Consider the following 23,902-nt stretch of genomic DNA (forward strand, 5'->3'; position numbering starts at 1 on the left):
AGGAATATTCTGAGGACATAGCAAAATGTCCACCTTACAAAATTATTTTCCTGTTTGAGTCTTAACAATTGTTTGCAATCTTAATGCATTTTCTTGCAGACAATGTCTGACTGGTACACTATTCAGAAAGTTGAGGTGACCCAACTAAAGACTAATGTGACCGATGTCATATCTAAATACCTTTCATTGTGGATGACTTTGTCATTTAATTACTTTAACAATTTTTTTGTACAGCTGTTCATGGGAAAGAAATTAACGGCCAGTCCCCTTCCTTCCCCCAGGAATATACTGGATAGGAGAGAGACCCACTTAATTTGGCCCGGGGTAGATTGCCCTTCAACTTCCTAATAGTCCCACCTGCACCTAGGCCAATTCACACCCTTAAGTGGCCAATTAAGAGCTTCTTAAGGGCTTCAGCCTGATAATACCAGAAACAATATCACATGAGGGCATTGCCAAGTATACTCATTCATGTTATTTTAGATCATTGGAATGCCAGATTGCCAGTTTATTCCATTGTATTATATTGTTTTGTGGCTACATTAACTTGGACATTTTAAACTCAACCCTTGATATTGTGATCCTATGTGTTGTCAGTCTGAAAGTAAACACAGCCCTTCGCATGGTGGCAACAACAAAACATTTTCACACTCCTTGTCAAAGCAAATTGATGATTTTATTTGACATGTAGTCGGATGTTAACCTCTGTTTAGTCCAAGAAATTATAATGCTGTCACATTGGAAACTATGGCAGCTATGCATCAGGTTTCAAAACAGTGGCAATTATGGAAGATCAAACGAGGCAATTTATTTATCAATGATATTAGATGTTTACTAATGTTCACTTTGACAGTTGATTCTAACATCATCACCTTCCTTGTTTACGATTTCAGCTGAAAGAGAAGGCTAACAGTCTCCATGGGAACAAAGCATAAAAGGTGAAGGGACATCTCCAGAACTCACTGTTCCACAAAGAGTGAACAAAATGGGGTTGATACTAAGGAAGATAGTGATTTACTGTTACAAGCCGATGTTTGTTATTACAAGTATTATTTACAAACAGTTGGTGAAATACACTTCTCTCTGTCCAAAGACCATCACAACCTATAGCTTCAAAGTCTGGTTTTGGAGAACTATGATGTTGAGGTACTTGCAGGCACTCCACTCAGAGGCAATTGATGTGTCAATTCAAGCAGTCAAATATCTAGTGTTAACTAACATAAAATAAAACCAAGAACTGTGAATGCTGGCAATCAGAGACAAAAACAAAATTATTGGAGAAACTCAGCAGTCTGGTAGTGTCTGAAGAGAGAAAGCAAAGTCAACATTTCAGGTCTAGTTCTGAAGAAGGGTCACTAGACCCAAAACATTGACTTTGCTTTCTCTCCATAGATGCTGCCAAACCTGCTGAGTTTCTCCAGCAATATCTGGTTTTGTACCTCATGTTAACTGGTGGTTGCATTATATTTGTTTATCCTTCTTCCAATCCATGAAGGATAATATAAATCAATTTATTCATGCTCCCTCAAGGTGAATAACTATTTAGCCATAGGATTTAATTTGGATAACACTTGCTTTGATCTTGCAGACCTCCAAAGTTTGCAATTGAACCTTCCTCTAATCCTGCAGCACTGTATAACAAGCCACTCAACTCTTGGCCTCCACCACATACTTTGACGAGGTTTACTGACAAGGTTCACAATATGAAACTCTTCTTTGAAATGCAAATCCTGTCTTGAAGAGAGTACAGTATATGGAATCAGCTGTCAGAGGAAGTGACAGAGGCTGATCCACTTACAACATTTAAAGGCATCTGGATGGGTACATAAATAGGAAGGGCTTAGAGGAGTATGGGCCAAATGCTGGCAAATGGGACTAGATTAATTTAGGATATCTGGTCAGCATGGACAAATTGGACCAAAGGATCTGTTTTCACGCTGTACAACTCTAAGGTTCTATGATTCCATAAGTGGACTTCGTTCCCAGCATCCAAGATCCTCAGCCTTCCCAGGAATGATATGACACAGTTACTGACCAAGCAATACAAGTATATAGATAAGGAGAAGTGCTAAGGGAAAATGGTGGTGCAGTGCTTTAGACTTATGTTAATGCACTGGGGACATTTATTTGGATCTAACCACAGCACATAGTAAAATGTGAATTTAAAGAGTTCTTGGGCTCAAGGAATCAAAAGATATGGGGAGAAAGTGGGAAGAGGGTACTGAATTGGAAGATCAGCCATGGTTATATTGAATGGCCTATGCATGCTCCTATTTTCTATGTTTCTGCATAAGCACCAACATGTGTTTTCACTACCTATTCTTTTGGATATGGATCTTGATCATACCCTGCCTTAACACATGTATTCTCAGTTCCATATGTTCTTTCAGGTAAAATGTGATGCTTTCAATCCAGCATTAAAAGTTATAATGGCAAGTCTGTACCCTTCTAGTCTAGTATCAAAATGAAACCCATACAAGCTCCACAATGAAAAAAGTCATCACCATCAGTATGGACAGAGACAAACTCATTGTACTGCAATGTCAATGGCATGATCTTGAAAACATTGGAGTCTTTCCTTAGTCTGAAACTGTAAGGATCACTGTGATGTACTATAACCTTTCATTTCTCATGAAGAATTTAATTGGAGGTCTTTAAACTTATCACAACATTTGCCACTGCTGGGGTATAGTAAGCTGCAATCTTCACTTGTGTCAGATGTTGATTCAATCTTATGTTATCTTGCCCAGTGAAAACACAACACTGCAACAAATATAAACATTGCCTTTTACCTGGTTTCGTTAGTGCACTCTTGAGTGAAATTCTATTGAGTGATCACACCCTACAATGATGTTAGTGTGTCTATCAAACTGCCATGGGAACGCCTAGATCTGAACCTGTCCTTGAGGAATTTACATGCTCTGTCCCAAGGTGACCTTCTGCTGAGGGGCAATGTTGTAAAATTTGCAGGTGACCTCTCAGCTGCTGGGTAAAAGAGTTGCAGAATGTTTTGACAATTGGCCATATGTACGGAATGCACTATCACAATGTGACATGTGCCTGTTGTTTTAACACTATCATCTGCCATAAGGCTATGGTTATTCTGAGATAGATTTCATCTCAGGGAATGTTAGAAGCTTATTTACGCCTCTTGACCACTCTCTTTAACTGCTCTCCACCCGTGTAGGTTTTTGGCATGAGATCTTTCATTGGAGCCTACAAGATGCTTGTAAGAGTTCTTCCTCTATGTGTTTCATACAGCACCTCTTTGGATCTGTTACCACCAGTCATTGGTCCAATGAAAGAATCAGGTGGACAGATGCTTTCAGGGAGCACAATTGGTTCTTTCATCCAATAAACTATTTCCTTTCTCATCCAAACAATCAACTCTGAGGTGTCAGATGATGCTGTTGAAAGCATCACAATGCATCATGCTTATATGTGACCTATGACAACAGACTCAAATTTACCATTATTTTGATTCCAAACTGTCTTCCATCACTAAGTTGCCTCTGAACATTATTTTGGCTCCAAACTGCATGGTCTTCAATCGCTGAGTTGCCTCTGTCCATCAGAGCTACTATCAAGTGCTCTTGGCCAAATATTGTGCTGTCCAAGCAATATCCCTATGTCTGCACAGACAGAAAACTGTATATGCAGGCCTCTGAGAACCTGTGCTGGGGGGAGTTTTCTGCCAGCCTTTTCCGCAGGTGGTCACATCTCTGTCAGAAAATGAATTGGATTTGTAAACATTCTTTCGGATTTTAAAAGCTACAACACATCTGACTGTGAGGGGTTCATGTGCCATTGGTTCCTTCGTATACCAGGCTTCAAATCCCACCATTTATACAATGTACAGTGATGACATTGTGTCAGGCTCCATGAAAATTCCTTTCACCAACAGGTTAGATTGGCTACATTTGCCATCTGGATGTGCCTTCCTTCATTGTATACACAGCCGCTTGTTGCAAGGTATCCTTCCTTCAAAGAGGTTTCTAAATATTACTGATAGGAATGTACTGTGAGTTACCTTCATGTTTCCACCAATGCATGAGGTGGATTGGTTATCATTAACCCTATTCAGCCTCTTGTCCCATCTAGGGAATGCAGTATAATTCCATGTGATGTCCTGTAAGGCCTTATCATTGCTCGCACCTCTGTCTTTTTCTGTCATATCATCAGCTCAAACATGTCATTCACTGATATTTCTGTGCACTTAATGTGGATGCTAATATTAAATGAACAATAGCTAGCTGCCTACTTGTTTTGCCCTCCAGACCATGGCATACTCTGTTGCCCTAAGTCTTTGAGTTATGCTACAGAAGTCATAGAGTCATAGAGATGTACAGCACGGAAACAGCACCTTCGGTCCAACCCATCCATGTCGACCAGATATCCCAACCTAATCTAGTCCCACCTACCCGCATCCGGACCATATCCCTCCAAACCCTTCCTATTCATACACCCATCCAAATGCCTTTTCAACGTTGCAATTGTACCAGCCTCCACCACTTTCTCTGGCAGTTCATTCCATACACGTACCACCCTCTGTGTGAAAAGGTTGCCCCTTAGGTCTCTTATATATCTTTCCCCTCTCATCCTAAACCTATGCTCTCTATTTCTGGACTCCCCCACTCAGGGAAAAGACTTTGTCTATCTATCCTCTTCATGCCCCTCATAATTTTGTAAACCTCTATAAAGTCACCCCTCAACTTCTGACGCTCCGGGGAAAACAGCCCCCCGCCTGTTCAGCCTCTCCCTATAGCTCAAATCCTCCAACCCTGGCAACAACCTTATAAATCTTTTCTGAATCCTTTCAAGTTTCACAACATCTTTCCGATAGGAAGGAGATCAGATTTGCACACAATGTTGCAACAGCGGCCTAACCAATGATTTGTACAGCCACAACATGACCTCCCAACTCCTGTACTCAGTCAATGGTATCTTTTTGGTACTATCGCTATTAAGAGTAAGCAATAATTCATTTTGGTTGTATGTGAGAGTGTCATCTCTTGCTCTGTCTTTTGTATGTTATGGGTGGGTTTTTCTACTGAGTGGTCCCCAAGTTGTCATATGGACTGATGCTGTAACTCCATTTTCAGTCCTGTTCAGAGACAGGCTGCTTTAAGAATAGCACAGTGCCGTTGAGCTACACCAAGAACCAAATGGAGGTCCTGTAACATTTTTGGCCCAGTCCAATGCCACTGATACAATAAATAAAATGGCCTTCTTCAGTCCCATAACAATTCTGTAATTCTCTTATTCACTGACTCAAGTCAAATCTTGTTTGTCAGAATGTTTCTGCTGAAGAATTATTACAGAGATAGACCATTTGACCACTGTGCAATTTCTCCTGTCCAGTACAGGGTTACTGAGACTCAACATGGGCTCCATCAGGTCAGTAACCAATACAGTCAGAAGTCCAGTGCCTCTCTAGAAGTGCAGCCAATCCTCACCTCAGTTGCTACTGGTGATCTGATCTACCTTCAAGCAGATTGCAACAAATCTCAGCCCTGCCAATAATATTTGGTAACTTTCATCAGTTACAGCTGGTGCAATATTCACAAATTCATCAGATTTTAGCTTTAGAGCACAGCTTATTAAATCAAGAGTTTTTAAAAGGTTTATTCACAAAATGTGGGCTTTGCTGTTTAGATGACAAATGCCCATCCCTAAATGGCCTTGAGAAGGTGATTATAAGCTGCCTTCTTCAATCCCTGAAGTCCAATGGGGGCTGGGGGTAGTTTGCAACCTACATAAATTAGATTGAACCTGGAAGTAAAGACAGCTTGCCTCATTGCTTTCAGAGTTAGATTCCTGTTCATTTTGCAATGGTGACAGAAACCTAGACTTTGACTTTAAAATTAGGCTTATTGTACCCTTACATACTTTGTGCATATGATTCTTTGGAGGCATTCGAAATTAAATGGGAATTATAGTAATTAGTTACACTTTTTGACATTCAGATTTGGACATCATAAGACACATGTAATTTCTGAACATTATTGTTAAAGTATCCAAAGTGAACAAAATCCACATTCTGTTACTCTTGTGTGTGCCATTTATCTTCCAGCATTTCTTTTTTGAACAACTGATCAGTGTAACTTATGATTCTTCATCATACTGACTTCATTTAGCATAATGGCCATTTCAATAAATGCTAGTCCTAAATAAAGATCAACAAAAATAAATTGTGAGGCACTTGTGAGAATTATGTCCAAATTGTGACTACAAAGACAGTCTCAAACCTTTGGCGAAACATGGACAATTAGTGAACAACTGAAGTCACAAATCAATTTGAGAGAAAAATAAATTCCTAGCTCGTTGTGACACAACGGCAGCCAAAGCACTATGAGAATAAGCTAAAATAAAAACAGAAAATGCTGGAGAAACTCAGCAGGTCTGGCAGCACCTGTGAAGAGTTAATGCTTCAATTTTACAACAATTCTTCTTGAGAACTTCATAAGCTAAACAATGTCAGCTTATGACTAATTAATGTTAGTTCCCCAAAGACGAGTTGAAAGCTATATTCTGTAAGAATTGAAGTATGGGAGAAACAGACACAACAACCCATGGAAATGGATATTCACAGACACGTACTCACTGCTGTTTGTGGAATCAATCCTTAAAAAGCATGGCGCGGTTCAATTACCCTGGATGACAACATGATTATATAGTGATTCATTGTGCAATGTTAGCCGTTAATTTAAAATTGATTTTGTTGTTAACTTGTTTATTTTCTTGGTTAGGTTGCATGTTTATGAACCAGGTGCATCACAGTGAAGTCTAATTTTGATAGTTTACAAAACAAATTTCAGCAATTTTTGTACAGGAATTATGAAATACACATTCTGGGTCACCTCAATATAACTATTGATACTGCAATGGAATAATATTATGCTTATAAGAGAAGCAAGAAAGAGCCTGTCTCAAGTAACATTTGGTAATCAGCATAAAAGTGGGCTTGAACTTTGGAGAAACGTACAGACACAGAGCAGAATTGTGACTGCCGCTTTTGTAATGGAAACAATTCTGGACCTGAATGAATTAAGGGAATTATGAATTCAATTGTTGTGAAATCAATCTAAGGAAAAACAAACTTTAGAAAACGGTGTCATTGTTTCCTTCAAGTCTGGTGCAGCAAAGTTAGTGCAAATATCAAAGCCCCATCTTAGGCTCCATGACAGTAAGTTGAGAAATTTCTTGTTTTAAATTTTGGTTATTTTGACTGGGCTTTTCTAATGGATCACAGAAACTCAGTTTGCCAACTCTATGCATTTCTGCAAGTGCATCATTTTCTGTTTCCAACCACTTTGCTAAATCAAAGAGTTTTCTCCTGCATCTTTGGTGGTCATCATAATAAATAAATGAGACTGTGAAAGCAAATGAAGGAAGTTCACATTTTTGAAGAATATATATAGTGACAATGACATTGGCAGCTACTCAGAACCAAAACTCATAAATTCATTTCTAAAGCAAAGCCCCAACCCTAAATACCATGAGCCATAACATTAACACAATGGCACTGATCACTAATCCAATAACTAACATTAGGCATTAGATCATGCAATGTTAATAAATGGAAGAAAAATATTTTGCATTTGCACATTTGAACCAATGAAATACTCCTGATACATGACCATTACAAATGTAGGATGTGCAGCATTCTCAATGCGTGCAGAAAGATCCTACAAGCTGAAATGAAATGAACAGAGTCCCTTTGCTTTAGACATTGAATAAATTTTAGATAGATTACATGCAGTGTGGAAACAGGCCCTACGGCCCAACAAGTCCACACCGACCCGCTGAAGTGCAACCCACCCATTCCCCTATATTTACCCCTTCATCTAGCACTACAGGCAATTTAGCATGGCCAATTCACCTGACCTGCATATCTTTGGACTGTAGGAGGAAACCGGAGCACCCGGAGGAAACCCATGCAGACACGGGGAGAATGTGCAAACTCCACACAGTCAGTCGCCTGTGATAAGTCTTGATAAAACACTGGAAGGATTTTTGTGTTCTCTGAATAGTGTCCTTGGATTTTAACACAGTCTAGGGACTGTATAGAGGCCCTTCCAAAAGATGGTTTCTCCACAAATGTAATATTCCCTTGGTATTGCTCCAAAATATAAGTCGAAGTTTAATGCTTCTGGAAATGAACACATACATGGGTATGTGAACCAATAATCACAGACATCCAGACTAATAATCTGGAGACATGAATTCAAATCCACCCATAACAACTGGGATATGAAAATTCAGTTAATTAATACATCTGAAATAAAAGACTGGGAAACTCTAAAATAAAACAAAGAATTTTTTTTATTTATTCACAGGATGAGGGTGTCACTGACCAGGCTAGCATTTATTGCCCATCCCTAATCACCCACAAAGCAGTTAAGAATCAACCACCTTGTTGTAGAGTCACATGGAGGCCAGACATGGTAGGGATGGCAGTTTCCCTCCCCAAGGACATTAGTGAAACAGATGGAATTTTCCCAACAATGGCTTCATGGTCATCATTAGGCTCTTAATTTCAACTTTTGATTGAATTCAAATTCCACCATCTGTCATGGTAGTATTCTAACCTGGTCCCCAGAACATTATCTGGGTGTCTGGATTAATAGTCTAGTGATAATGCCACTAGACCCATTGTCTCCCCACTCAACTGCAAATGCTGAAGATCTGAAGCAAAATCAGAAAATGTTGGAGAAACTTAGCAGTTTTTGCAGTATCTGTGGAGAGAGAGTTAATATTTCAAGTTCAGTATCTTCTTCTCTGGCAATTTCTGTGTTTTGAAGCTACCAGATGCAAGTTTACCTGCTTTACTAATACACTTCATGGAAGGGAATCCATTGCCATTTACCTAGTCTGGTCTATTTATGACTCTCGACCCACAGTAACGTGGTTAACTACTAATTGCCCTGAGATGGCCACAGTTGTATCAAACCGCTCTGAAAAACAACACCAAGAATAACACTGAATGAATACTTAGCAATGACCTATGAACTGAGCATGACAAAAGCATACCAGCCCAGTAAACATAGCAAAGCCCTCCTTGCTAACATAGGGGAGTTGTACCAAAATTGGGAAAGTCACATAAACTAGTTCAGGCTAACACCAAGTTATACTTCATAAACAACAGCATCCTAGATTCCTCCATTATTCTGTGTCTTGTAACATTTTGAGAGCTTGGTCATAAGAGTCTTCAATATTAACTCTGGTCCACAGACATCAGATCCAACATGAGAAGGCAACTTCTTGCTGATTAATTCAGGCTTCCTCCATTTTGAGCACTGCTTGGCTGAAGTAATCAGAATACAGTATACAATATGTACCGTACAGAGGGTACTAATGGAATCAATAGCTAATAATAATAATAATACATTAGATTCCCTACAGTGTGGAAGCAGGCCTTTTGGCCCAACAAGTCCACACCAGCCCTCTGAAGAGTAACCCACCCAGCCCCATTTCCCTCTGACTATTGCACCTAACACTACAGGCAACTTAACATGGCCAATTCACATCTTTGGACTGTGAGAGGAAACCAGAGTACCTGGAGGAAACCTGCGCAGAGAATGTGTAAACTCCACACAGTCACCCAAGGCCAGAATCGAACCTGGGACCCTGGCGCTGTGAGGCAGCAGTGCTAACCACTGAGCCACCATGCTGCCAATACTACATGGTAATGTCAGATAATGTTAGAATACTTTGAATTGGGATTCAAGGGAAGATTGTAGAGTCTCATTGAACAGGTTGAAAGCAGCTAGGAGACCAATGGGAGGTGTCCAAGTGGAAGGAGAGTGCTGCAGGTGGGTGAAGAGATCTGTGGGTTTGCGAGAGAACTCTTGCCTAAAGAAATGGGAACAGAGGCAAAGGTGACCAAAGAAGAGTTCAATGTCGCATTGTGCCTGAAATACATTAACGTGGGGGCAGAGAGGGTTAAAACTGAGACTTTTCTGAGTACAGAACATTCAACATGGGAGAGCTGAAGGTCAGAAGGGATGGTAAATATCTAACAGGAGGTGGGTTGAGAGAGTGGGTGAAGTCAGAAGGAAGAGGATGGAAGGAAAGTTCCAGAGGTGCATAGATATCTCTAAATTGTTGCATCATGTGTTCCTTAATGCCTGAATGAAAAAGGAAATTATTTTGTTAGAACATCGAATGAGCCAGAAGATGAAGTTGAACTAGGGGACAGGGCAGCTCTGAGCCAGCATGCAGTGATGCTGATTGAGAAAGAGGGCAAAAGTGTTCCTATGATGACATAAGGTACTGAGTGTGGATCTCAGGATGCAGCAAGAACAGCTACAGATCTTGCTACAGTGCTACTGCAAAGCTCAGCACAAGCTTAAAGAATAGCATCTCATTTTCTAATTGGATAGTCTGCAACATTCTGAACTCAATATCGAATTCAACAATTTTAAGGCCTGAGCATCTTGTTCCCTTGACCTTGCACCAACCCCCAAACACCACACAGGCTGCTACCACAACCAACTCATTGTCAGCTACTAATGGTCACCATTAGCAGCTATTCGTTCTCCCAGGCTTAGCTTTACCCATTCTTTTGTCTGTCGAACTATTATTTGCGCTCTGTGGGCTCCATCTCTTCTTATCATTTGCTCCTTCCCCCTCCCCGCCACCCCATCTTTCTCATTATACCAATGTCTTCCTAGCTACCATCGGTCCTGAAAAACACTGAACCCAAAATGTTAACTCTGCTTTCTCTCCACAGATGCTGCAAAACCTGCTGAGTTTTTTTCCAGCAATTTCTGATTTTGTTTCTGTTTTCCAGTATCTGTAGTTTTTTGGATTTTTGTTCAGTACTCCCTATGACAATACCCTATTCTTTTTGAAATAAAGGCCAACATTCCATTTGACTTCCCTAGTACATATGAACTTGATTGCTCGGTTTTTGTGATTCATGGATGAGGACTCCCAAATACTTCTGTAGTGGTCTCCAGCCTTTTTCTGTTTAAATAATATTCGTTAACTCTATTTTCCCTGCCAAACTGCATAACCTCACAGTCTGCTACATTATATCCCATCTGTCATGTTTTTACCCATTCGTGTAACCTGACTGTGTCCCTCTGTAGACTCTGTGACATCCTCACCTCTTGCCGTCCCAAATATTTTTGTGTCATCCTCAAACTTAGCCATAGTACATTCACTTTTCTCATCCAAGTCATACAGTCATAGAGTCATTCAGCACGGAAACAGACCCTTTGGTCGAACTGGTCCATTCAAAACATAATCACAGACTAAACTAGTCTGACCTGCCTGCCCCTGGCCCATATCCCTCCAAGGAGAAAGTGAGGACTGCAGATGCTGGAGATCAGAGCTGAAAATGTGTTGCTGGAAAAGTGCAGCACGTCAGGCAGCATCCAAGGAGCAGGAGAATCGACGTTTCAGGCATGAGCCCTTCTTCAGGAATCATTCCTGAAGAAGGGCTCATGCCCGAAACGTCGATTCTCCTGCTCCTTGGATGCTGCCTGACCTGCTGCGCTTTTCCAGCAACACATTTTCAGCCCATATCCCTCCAAACCTTTCCTATTCATGTACTTATCAAAGTGTCTTGTAAACGTTGTAACTGTGTCCGTACCCATCACTTCCACAGGAAGTCCATTCCACATGTCAGCCACCCCCATGAATGTATATTGTAAATAATTGTAGTCCCAGCATTGATTCTGCGGTTTCAATAATTATAAGTTGCCATCCTGAAAATGTTCCCCTTCTCCCACTCTGTATCTTCTAGAAGTTAGCCAATCTTCCACACATACTAATATAGTACCCCAAACATCATGGGGTACTTATTAGGTAGCCTAATGAGTGATACCTTATCAAACACCTTCCTAAAATCTAAATATATTAGATATATTGTTTTATGTATTCTGCTTGTTACATTCTCAAAAAATTCTCATTAATTTGTACAGCATGATTTCCCTTATATGAAGCCATGTTACCTCTGTTTGATCATATTATGTATATCTAAATGCTCTGCTATTGCATCCTTTATAATAGACACTAACACTTTCCCAATATAGATGCTAAGATAACTGGCTTAAAAAAATGATGTGTCTTCCAGCCTCATTTCCTTTTTAAATAAATGTGTTTGACTGATAGCTTTCCAATCCTCCAGCTCTTTTCCAGAACCTAAGAATGCTCGAAAGATTACTACCAGTGCATCACCATCTCCATTCATACTTCCACTAACATCTTGGGATCTGAGGATCTTGGGATTTTGTTTTGCCTTGTACAGTGAATATTGCTCAAAGTGCCGTTCCATGCTATCCATTATTCATTCTCCACTCTCAGCATTAAAGTGAGCAACATTTAGTTGATTACTCCTTTCAATTTTATATCCTGGTCAAAACTTTTACTGGTTGGTTTTATTTTTCATGTCTGTTCCAATATTCCAATTTCTCTCCATTACTTTTTGCCATACTCTATTGGTTTCTTCTGGCCTCCCATCAATCTTTGCAATGTTTTATGCCATTCCTTTTAATTTGATACAATTCTTAACTTTGTTAGTTTGCCACAGATGGTGCATCTATCATATAGGGTTATACTAACATTTGTGCCACATAAGTTCCAAGCAATGACTATCACCAGCAATTGAGAATTTAATCATCTCTTCTTGGCATTCAAAAGAATTAACATTACCAAATCCTGTAACATCAAACTGTTATTATGTCGTTCAAAGTAACATGTGAGTTTGTGTTCTGGACAGACTGGTCAAGGAAAAGACAAAATGAAGAAATCTTCAGGCTTATCAAAGTAATATTCCTCATTAATACTTATGAGTTAGTTACATTAGGTGAGGAATAAGCTATCTTTTTTGTGTGTTCATGCCCATATTCTCATTTGAGTCTTCCAAAGATTTGGAGTCGAGTGTAACAGTGTCTAAGTTGTTCTTTGTCCACATTGTACTATTTATGTTCAGTGATGTGCGGCTACGTGACATCATCACAAGGATGCTCCAGAGTTCTGAAGTGCTTAACAACAACCTGCATCCCGTGGAATCATGATTAACTATAGACATAACTGGCCAAAACTATGTAATTGCTGTGGCTACAAGAGAAAATCAGAGTCTGGATATTCTTTGGTCACCGACTCACCATCTAATTCAACAAAGCCTTTCTATTGTCAAAACATAAGTTGAGATGGTAACGGAATAATTTCAACTTGGATGAGTGCCACGCTGACAATGTTCAAGAAGCCTGACAGAATCCAAAACAGGACAACCTACTTGGTTAGTACCCCATCCACCACCATTGACAGCTTCTCTCTACCATTGGCATACAGTAGCAGCAATGAGTACCATCTATACAATGTGTTTCAACAGCAATTATCAAAACAATGGTCTCCACCAAATAGAAAACAAAGTCAGAATTCACATGAGTACATGACGATACAGTTCCCATCCAAAGTACAGACATCTCTGACTTAAAAATATGATATTGTTCCTTCACGGTGTTCAGATCAAAATCTTGCAACTTCCTACAAGTATACTGTGAAAGTACCGTTATCACTTCGTTACAATGGTTCAAGAAATCAGTTCCCCACCAATTCTCAAGGCCAATTAGAGATGGGAAGCAAGTGCTGCTCCTGCTTTAATTTAAAACAAAACAAAATAGAATGCAGAACATTCCTATTTACAGACAAGAGTACCCACATTGAATCAAGTTTGACACAGTATTGCTGGGCCAGTCATTTTGCTAATCAATACTCTGTTCAGAATTGGATAGCATTTGTCTTTTCTAGGTTATATTCAGCATTATTTTTAGTCCCAACATTCAAAACCTGGAATTAACAAGATAAATTCTTCCTTTTTTTTATTTAGAGTAACATTTCAAAAATATGTGAACTAAATTGTAGTGGATTATAATCTTTTGGCAAAAAAAACATTTCATGCAGATTGTGAATCTAATTAAATGACTCAACAAAAAGATCATTCTAAATAGGAATTGATCAAATACCCACAACAACTAATTACTGATGTACATTCTGGTTGACAACATTGTATTGCAAACAAAATGCAGACATATATGCATCCTCTTGCATGCCTGTTTTGGAAGAAGGAGCATTATTTTTATCCATTCGTGTAGTCTATTCATGGCTTCAGGCTAAACAAAGGCAAGGAAATCTCCTGCTGATGACGACGTACCATCCTCCCCTCAGCTGATTGATCAGGACTCCTCCATGTGCTACAACACTTGGAGGAAGCGCTGATTGCGGCAAGGATGCAAAATGTACTCTTGATGGGAGATTTCAATGTCCACCACCAAGAGTGTATCAACAGCGGCATCACTGAATGAACTGGTTGAATCCTAATGGACACAGCTGCTAGACCATGTTTGTAGTGGGTGGTGAGGAAACCAACAAGAGGCAAAAACATACTTGATCTCATTCTCAGCAATCTGTCTGCCACAGATGCAGCTGTCCATGATCATATTTGTAAGAGTGACTACCACACAGTCCTTGTAGAGATGAAATCCTGCCATTCTATTAGTGTTGTGTGGCACTATCACAGTGCTAAATAGAGCCATAGAGCTATAGAGATGTACAGCACGGAAACAGACCCTTCAGTCCAACCTGTCCAAGCCAACCAGATTCCCAACTCAATCTAGTCCCACCTGCCAGAACCTGGCCCATATCCCTCCAAACCCTTCCTACTCATATACCCATCCAATTGCCTTTTAAATATTGCGATTCCACCAGCCTCTACCACATCCTCTGGCAGCTCATTCCATACATGTACCACCCTCTGTGTGAAAAGGTTGCCCCTTAGGGCTTTTTTATAATTTTTCCCTCTCACCCAGTTTTCTGGCACCTCACCTGTGACTACCGATGATACAAATATCTCAGCAAGAGGCCAACAATCACTTCGCTAGCTTCCTACAGAGTTCTCGGGTACACCTGATCAGGTCCTGGGGATTTATCCATCTTTATGCATTTCAAGACTTCCAGCACTAATCTTGACATTTTGCAAGATGTCACCATCTATTTCCCAACATTCTATACCTTCCATATCCTTTTCCACGGTAAATACTGTTGCAAAATATTCATTTAGTATCTCCCCCCTTTTCTCCGGCTCCACACAAAGGCCGCCTTGCTGATTTTTGAGGGGCCCTATTCTCTCCCTAGTAACCCTTTTGTCCTTAATGGACTTGTAAAAACCCTTTGAATTCTCCTTAATTCTATTTGCCAGGGCTACCTCATGTCCCCGTTTTGCCCTCTTGATTTCCCTCTTAAGTATACTCCTACTTCTTTTATACCTTTCTAACGATTCACTCGATTTATCCTGTCTATACCTGACATATGTTTCCTTCTTTTTCTTAACCAAACCCTCAATTTCTTTAGTCATCCAGCATTCCCTATACCTACCAGCCTTCCCTTTCACCCTGGCAGGAATATACTTTCTCTGGATTCTCGTTACCTCTCTTCTGAAGGCTTCCCATTTTCCAGCCATCCCTTTACCTGCAAACATTTGCCCCCAATCAGCTTTCGAAAGTCCTTGCCTAATACTATCAAAATTGGCCTTTCTCCAATTTAGAACTTCAACTTTTAGATCTTTTTATTTTAGATTAGATTAGATTAGATTAGATTACTTACAGTGTGGAAACAGGCCCTTCGGCCCCACAAGTCCACACCGACCCGCCGAAGCGCAACCCACCCATACCCCTAACCTAACACTATAGGCAATTTAGAATGGCCAATTCACCTGACCTGCACATCTTTGGACTGTGGGAGGAAACCGGAGCACCCGGAGGAAACCCACGCTGACATGGGGAGAATGTGCAAACTCCACACAGACAGTCACCTGAGGTGGGAATTGAACCCAGGTCTCTGGCGCTGTGAGGCAGCAGTGCTAACCACTGTGCCACCGTGCCACCCTCTGGTCTATCTTTTTCCATCACTAATAGGATTATGGTCACTGGCCCCAAAGTGCTCCCTCACTGACACCTCAGTCACCTGCCCTGCCTTATTTCCCAAGAGTAGGTCAAGTTTTGCACCTTCTCTAGTAGGTACATCCACATACTGAATCAGAACATTTTCTTGTACACACTTAACAAGTTCCTCTCTATCTAAACTCTTAACACTATGGCAGTCCCAGTCTATGTTTGGAAAGTTGAAATCCCCTACCATAATCACCCTATTATTCTTACAGAAAGCTGATATCTCCTTACAAGTTTGTTTCTCAATTTCCCTCTGACTATTAGGCAGTTTATAATACAATCCCAATAAGGTGATCATCCCTTTCTTATTTCTCAGTTCCAGCCAAATAACAACCCTGGATGTGTTTCTGAGAATATCCTCCCTCAGTACAGCTGTAATGCTATCCCTTATCAAAAACCCATTCCACTCCTCTCTTGCTTCCCTTTCTATCCTTCCTGTAGCATTTGTATCCTGGAACATTAAGCTGCCACTCCTGTCCATCCCTAATCCATGTTTCCGTAATTGCTATGATTTCGCAGTCCCATGTTCCTAACCATGCCCTGAGTTCATCTGCCTTCTGTGTTAGGCCTTTTGTATTGAAATAAATGCAGTTCAATTTATTAGTCCTGCCTTGCCCCTGCCTGCCCTGACTGTTTGACTCACTTCTGTTCTCAACTGTACCAGTCTCGGATTGATCTCTTTCCTCACTATCTCCCTGGGTCCCACCATCTCCCCCCCCCCTCCACCGCCCCCCCCCCCCCCCCCTCCACCTTACTAGTTCAAATCCCCCTGAGTAGCTCTAGCAAATTTCCCTGCCAGTATATTTGTCCCCTTCCAATTTAGGTGCAATCTGTCCTTCTTGAACAGGTCACTTCTACCCCAAAGGAAATTCCAATGATCCAAAAATGTGAAGCCTTCACCCATACACCAGCTCATCAGCCATGCATTCATCTACTCTATACTTGTATTCCTGCCCTCACTAGGTCATAGCACCGGGAGTAATCCAGATATTACTACTCTTGAGGACCTCCTTTTTAAAGTCCTGCCTAACTCTCTGTAATCTCCCTTCAGAATCTCAACCTTTTCCCTTCCTGTGTCATTGATTAAAATGTGGACAATGACCTCTTGCTGGGCCCTCTCCCCCGTGAGAACATTTTGCACCGTCTCTGAGACATCCTTGATCCTGGCACCAAGGAAGCAACACACCATTCTGATTTTTCGCTTCTGGCCATAGAAACGTCTGTCTGTACCTCTGACTACAGAATCCCCTAACACAATTGATTTCTTGGAACCTGACGTACCCCTCATTGCGTTAGAGCCAGTCTCAATACCAGAAACTTGGCTGTTCACGCTACGTTTCCCTGAGAATCCATCACCTCCTACATTATCCAAAACAGCACACCTGTTTGAAATGAGACAGACTTTGAACAGATCTAGCAACTTACCATTAGACATTTATGAGACGCTGTGGGCCATTGAGAGCAGCAGAATTGTACTGTAGCATAATCTGTAACTTCATGGCCCTGCATATCTCCCACTGAACCTTTACCATCAACCGTGGTTCAATGGAGAAGGCAGGAGGGCATCTCAGCAGCAGTACCAAGCATTCCTGAAAATGAGGTGCCAACCTGGAGAAACTATCAAATGTGCGCCAAACAGCATAAGCAGCAAATGATGGACAAAACTAAGCAATCCCACAACAAATGGATCTGATCTCAGCTCTGCAGGCTTCGCACATCTAATTGGTGATGTGGTGATGGACAATTAAACAACTCATTGGAGGAGGAAGCTTCACAAATATTGTCATCTTCAATGATGGAAGAGTCCAACAGTGCAAAAGTCAAGACTGAAGCATTTGCAGCAATCTTCAGCCAGAAACGCTGAGTGGATGATCCGCTGTGGCCTCCCCCAGTGGCCCCCAGCTTTACAGATACCAGTCTTCAACCAAATTGATTCACTCCATGTGATACCAAAACTGGTTGAAGGCACTGGATACTGTAAAGCCCATGGACCCTGACAACATTCCGGTGATAGTACTGAACATCTGTGTTCCAAAACTTGTTGCTCCTCTAGCCAAGTTCTTCCAGTACAGTTAGAACACTGGCATCTACCCAACAATGTGCAAGATTGCCCAGGTTTGTCCTGTACATAAAAATCAGGGCAAATTTAGCCTGGCTAGTTATTGCCCTATCAGTCTACTCTTGAACATCAGTAAAGTGATGGAAGGTGACATCAACAGTGCTATCAATCAGAACCTACTCAACAATAACCTACTCAGTGACACCCAGTTTGGGTTTCACCAGGACCTCAGCTCCTGACCCCATTACAACACCATTCATGACTCCTCAGGTATTGAAGCAGTCCATGTTGAAGCAGAAAAAGATTTTGAAAATATCCAAGCTTGAGCTGAAAAGTGACTATTTTCAATAAGAGACAATCTAATCAGCAACCCTTAACATTCGGTGGTATTACCATCACTGAGTGCTCCACTGTCAATATCCCTGGGGTTACCATTGACCAGAAACTGACTGGACTTACCACATAAACACAGTGGCTACAAGAGCAGGTAAGAGGCTAGGAATACTGTGGTGAGTAACTCATCTTCTGACTCCACAAATGCCAAACCATCATCTACAAGGCACAAGTCATGGAATACTCCCTGCCTGCTTGGATGAGTGCAGCTGCACAACACACAAGAAGCTTGACACCATCCAGGAAAAAGCAGCCTGCTTGATTGGCACCACATCTACAAACTCCCATTCCCTCCATCACTGATGCTCAGTAGCAGTAGTGTGAGGTGTATTATCTACAAGATGCACTGCAGAAATTCACCAAAGATCCTCAGATAGCACCTTTCAAATCCATGGCCACATCTATCTTGAAGATCAAGGGCAGCAGAAACATGGGAACATCACCAACTGCAAATTCCTTCCAAGCCACTCACTATTCTGACTTGGAAGGGTAGGATCATTCTTTTACTGTCACTGGGTCAAAATCTGGGAATTCTCTACCTAAGGGCATTTTTGGTCAACCCTCATCAGGTGGACTGCAGTGGTTCAAAAAGGCAGCTCGTTACCATCTTCTCAAGAGTAACTAGGGACAAGCAATAAATGGCGGTCAGCTCACAACACTCACATCCAACAAATGAATTTTAAAATGTGGAAATGTTCTCAGTTTGAAAAAGTAAATATGACAACCTCATGAAGAATTCAGTGTTTGCTGTATTCTGTGAATGAAACTGATCAAGAAGGTGTAATTGGGGATCTAAGATGGCGGTGATCTGAGAAGATCACACGGCAGAGCTTCACATCACAGCAGGAGCACGACGGTCCTTTAACTCATCCAACCCAGGTCATCAGGATTACTTGGGGTGTTGGAAAGATTGTGGAGCCCCAAGAAACATTTAAAAATTGACTTACCTGTATTTTCAGCTGTTCAGAAATGCCTAAAAAGGGAGGAGGAGCATCTGAGGCCGGGCCTGCAGCTCAGCCTGCAGCAGCCTCAGAGCCGATTAGTCTCCAGGACCTGGTGAACCAGGTCTCAAAATCTCGTGAGATGTTGGGGAAACAGATTGAAGAGAAGCTGGCTCCAGTCTCTCTCATGCTGCAGAAGCATGAGCAGCAGCTGGGAGACCTGGAGAAGAGGACGGATGAGGTGGAGCACACGGTCACAGTGGTGGAAGCTGATGCCAGTTCATTCAAGGAAGAGATTCAAGCCCTGAAGACGCAGGTTCATAATTTGCGTGACTAAGTGGATGATCTTGAAAACAGGGGCATGAGAAAAAACACTCAGATCATCGGTCTTCCTGAGGGTAAGGAAGGTGAGCGGCCTGCGGAATTTGTTGAAGATTGGCTTCCAAAATTCCTTGACTTGGAGACTGGCACGAGAGGATTGAAGATAGAGAGGGCTCACTGGGTTGCAGCATGGAGATCAGGTCTGGGTCGACGCCCTTGTCCTTTCCTGGTGCGGTTCCATCATTACCGGGATAAGGAGAGAGTTATGGAGGCTTCCAGACTCCAGGGGAAGGATCCAAAGGCCCTAATTTACGAGGGGTCTAAGATCATGTTTTTTCAGGACTTTTCAGCAGCGGTGATCCAGAAACGAAAATCGTATGATGGTGTCAAGAGAAGATTGAAGGAGCTTGGGATTCAGGACTCCCTGAGATATCCGGCAGTGCTTTGGATCACCTTAGATGGATCCATGCATCTCTTTGACACATCGGAGATGGCAAGAGACTTTGTGGACAAACTAACCTAATTTAAACAATTGTAGTATGTATAAATATCGTTGCTTGGGTATGCGTTTATCATTCTGTAGAAGAAATGGAGGAAATCCGGTTGGAGCTTTGTTTTTCCCCTTTTTTTCCCTCTATTGATAATAATTTGGTTCAAACTATGTCTGGTGGTAGTTAAGATGTACATTTTAAATTTCTAAGTTGGGACATACCAAAGGATGGGTGGTGTATTTATTCCTTTTTTTTAATAAATGAATGTTTTTTATTCATATTGATATTCTATGGGGTGTTTATTCTTTTTAGCTTGTGCTTGCGATGCGGCTCTAGCTGGGAGAGGTGAAGGTGGTTGAGATGGTTATATGCCTATTTATGGGCAGTTAGGGTTGGGTAATTGCCCCCTCCGGGCAGGGGGTGAGTTCCCCTACTCAGCGATATTGGCACTTTACATGTTGGTTTGTTTTCTGGTTTTTTGTTGTGTTTTATTTTTAATAATTTTGTATGTTTGTTAAATGTAGTGGTTTTAGTTTATGTAGTTTTTATATTTGGTGGACCATGCGACACTAAGGCTCAGCAATTTGTGGTTCAGGTTCCTCCTCTCTGGAATTTAAATGTAATTGCAGAAGATTATGGCTAATGATTTGATTAAATGGTGTACCTGGAATATCAAGGGAAGTCACTCACCAATTAAGAGGAAGAAGGTACTCTTGAGTCTTAGCAAGGAGAAAGTGGATATTGCTTTGTTACAGGAGACACATTTGGATGACAAGGAACATCTGAAATTACAGCAGAATGGCTTTGACCGAGTTTATTTTTCATCATTTAATGCCAGAAGTAGGGGAGTGGCTATATTAGTTAGGAAAAATCTCTCATTTAAACTGTTGGAATGTGTTAAAGACACATACGGGAGGTTTGTAATTCTTAAAGCCTTGATAAATGGGGAAGAATATGGCATTTTAAATGTTTCTTGTCCCCCAGCTCATCCTCTTAAATTCTTGGTAGATGCTTTTTCTAAACTGATATGTCTCAAGTCTTGGCACATCATTATAGGGGGAGATTTTAACTGCCTCATGGACCCCACAGTAGACAGGTTGCCTAAAGGTCCCTCGATATCCTCTGCACAAACTAAACAGTTATTGGGTTTGTGTGGGGAATTAGGATTGGTGGACATTTGGAGGTGTCTCCACCCTACAGGTAGGGATTTCATGTTTTTCTCCAATCCGCAAGATGTCACATGAGGATTGATTTTTTTCTGACCCCTGCTGTAACCCTGGATCTGGTGGCATCCTGTACGATTGGTAATATTGCCATCTCTGATCATGCTCCAGTGTACCTCATGGTTAAAATTAAGGATGTTCCCGTGGATTCAAGGTACTGGCGAATGGATCCCTTTATTCTCATGGACAGCAAGTTTGTGGAGTATTTCTCTAGGGAATTTCGGGCATTCCTAGACATCAATATAGGCTCGGTTGATAGCGCATCTGTTCTCTGAGAAACTGCCAAAGCTTATGCCAGAGGGTTAGTTATTTCATATTCCACCAGTAGGAAGCGGCAGAAGGATGAGCAGCAACGTCTCGTTGAAGCACGTTTGATGGCAGCCGAGAAGGCCTATTTTGACAGACCCTCATTGGTCAAACTACAGAGGATTACGGCACTGTGGTCTACACTAAATTCCGTGCTCACAGAGACGGCAAAGAAGGAGCTGGCATTTGCAAAGCAAAGGTTATATGAGCATGGTGACAAGCCAGGCAAATACTTAGCATACTTTGCCAGAAAGAGAAGTGCCCCACAAACCATTACAGCGATTAGTGAAGGGTCTGGGAACCTAACATGTGATTCTAAAAAGATTAATGTGGCGTTCCAGAGATTCTACTCCAAGTTATATCAGTCTGAGAATTGTGAAGAGGGGCACGCCAAAATGGAATCCTTTTTTAGAGATCTGAAGCTCCCAGGTGTGACTCCTGAAGAACAGTCCTTTCTCAATGCCCCATTATCAGAGCAAGAAGTGCAGGAAGCTGTGAGGCAGCTTCAGAGTGGAATGGCACCCGGTCCTGATGGACTTCCCAGTGAATTCTATAAGGAATTTATAAGTATACTGTCAGGCCCGATGCTGAATATGTTTAATGATTCATACAGTCATGTTTGTCTCCCACCATCTCTGAGAAAGACCAATATTTCACTTATCCTTAAAAAAGGGAAGGATCCGGAAGACTGTGCTTCATACAGGCCCATCTCGCTCTTAAATGTGGACTTTAAGATCCTCTCTAAGGCTTTTCCATTAAGGCTGGAGACTGTGTTACCCTCTATTATTAAAGTAGATCAGACGAGCTTCATAAGGGGTCGCAGATCCTCCAATAATGTTAGGAGGCTGCTTAACGTAATTCAAGCATGCCAGCAGCAGTTAATACAGGGATTGGTGATTTCTTTAGATGCAGAGAAGGCATTTGACTGAGTTGAGTGGCCGTATCTTTTCTATACTCTAGACTGGTTTGATCTGGGCGAAGTTTTCATAAGATGGGTAAGGGTTCTCTACATTGTACCTCTCGCTGCGGTCATTACCAACGGGGTGCGATCAAGCAATTTTAATATTTCTAGGGGCAGCCGGCAGGGCTGTCCTCTTTCACCATTACTTTTTACGTTGGTGATTGAACCGTTCGCAGAGGCCATTCGTGGGGATCTCAATATATCAGCTCCAGAAGTAGGGTCAAAATTACATAAGGTCTCGCTGTATGCAGATGATGTTCTAATTTTCTTGACAAATCCAGCACTCTCAGTGCCTTACCTGATACAATGCATTCACTCGTTTGGCGCTTTTTCAGGGTATAAGATTAATTTTGCTAAATCAGAGGCTATGCCTATGGGTGGTCTTACGAAAGAGTTGGCTCTTGAGAGTGACTATAGATTCCCATTTAGGTGGACACGGGGGGTTTTGTGTATTTGGGCATATTCATTATTCCAGTTCTGGATTGGCTGTTCAAAGCCAATTTTACTCAATTATTTGAAAAAATTAAACAAGATCTCCAAAGTTGGGAGGCACTTCCAGTCTCATGGTTGGGTCGGATAGCACTTATTAAGATGAATATTCTCCCTCATTTGCTATACCCTATACAGGTGCTCCCCCTGATTTTCAATAAACAAACACTCAGGAGACTGAACAGTTGGTTCAGCTCCTTTATCTGGCACCGTAAACGGCCCCTCATTAAATTAGCCAAACTGCAGTTGCCTCACAGATTGGGGGGAGTAGACCTTCCAGACATTAAAATTTACCAATTAAGCTCGCTTTTGATCTATGTGAGTGATTGGGTTTGTGGGGACCCTCTTTCAATATGGCTAGATATCGAAGTCTCCCAGGCAAGGTGCCCCCTTACCAGTTTGCTGTTTTTGGACAAGGTGAGGACAGTTAGGGAATATTTCAATAACCCAATAGTCATCAATACTGTTAAAGCATGGAGGGCAATTCGGTAGAGGGAAGGTAATATTGGCAAAATATCTTTGTTTACACCTTTAGTGGGTATGCCAAGTTTTCAACCAGGTATGATAGATTCAGGATTTAAATGTTGGGCAGCTAGGGGTATATCTTGCATGGGTGATTTATTTGAGGGAGATGTAATGATGTCCTTCGATCAGTTAGTGTGGAAGTACAAGTTACTTAATAGAGACCTCTTTCATTTTTTTCAAGTTAGGGATTTTATTCAAAAAAGGACCACACTTTTGACTGATCCCTACAAATCT

The sequence above is a fragment of the Chiloscyllium punctatum genome, chromosome 9 (assembly GCF_047496795.1).
Source record: "Chiloscyllium punctatum isolate Juve2018m chromosome 9, sChiPun1.3, whole genome shotgun sequence".
Taxonomy (NCBI): Eukaryota; Metazoa; Chordata; class Chondrichthyes; order Orectolobiformes; family Hemiscylliidae; genus Chiloscyllium; species Chiloscyllium punctatum.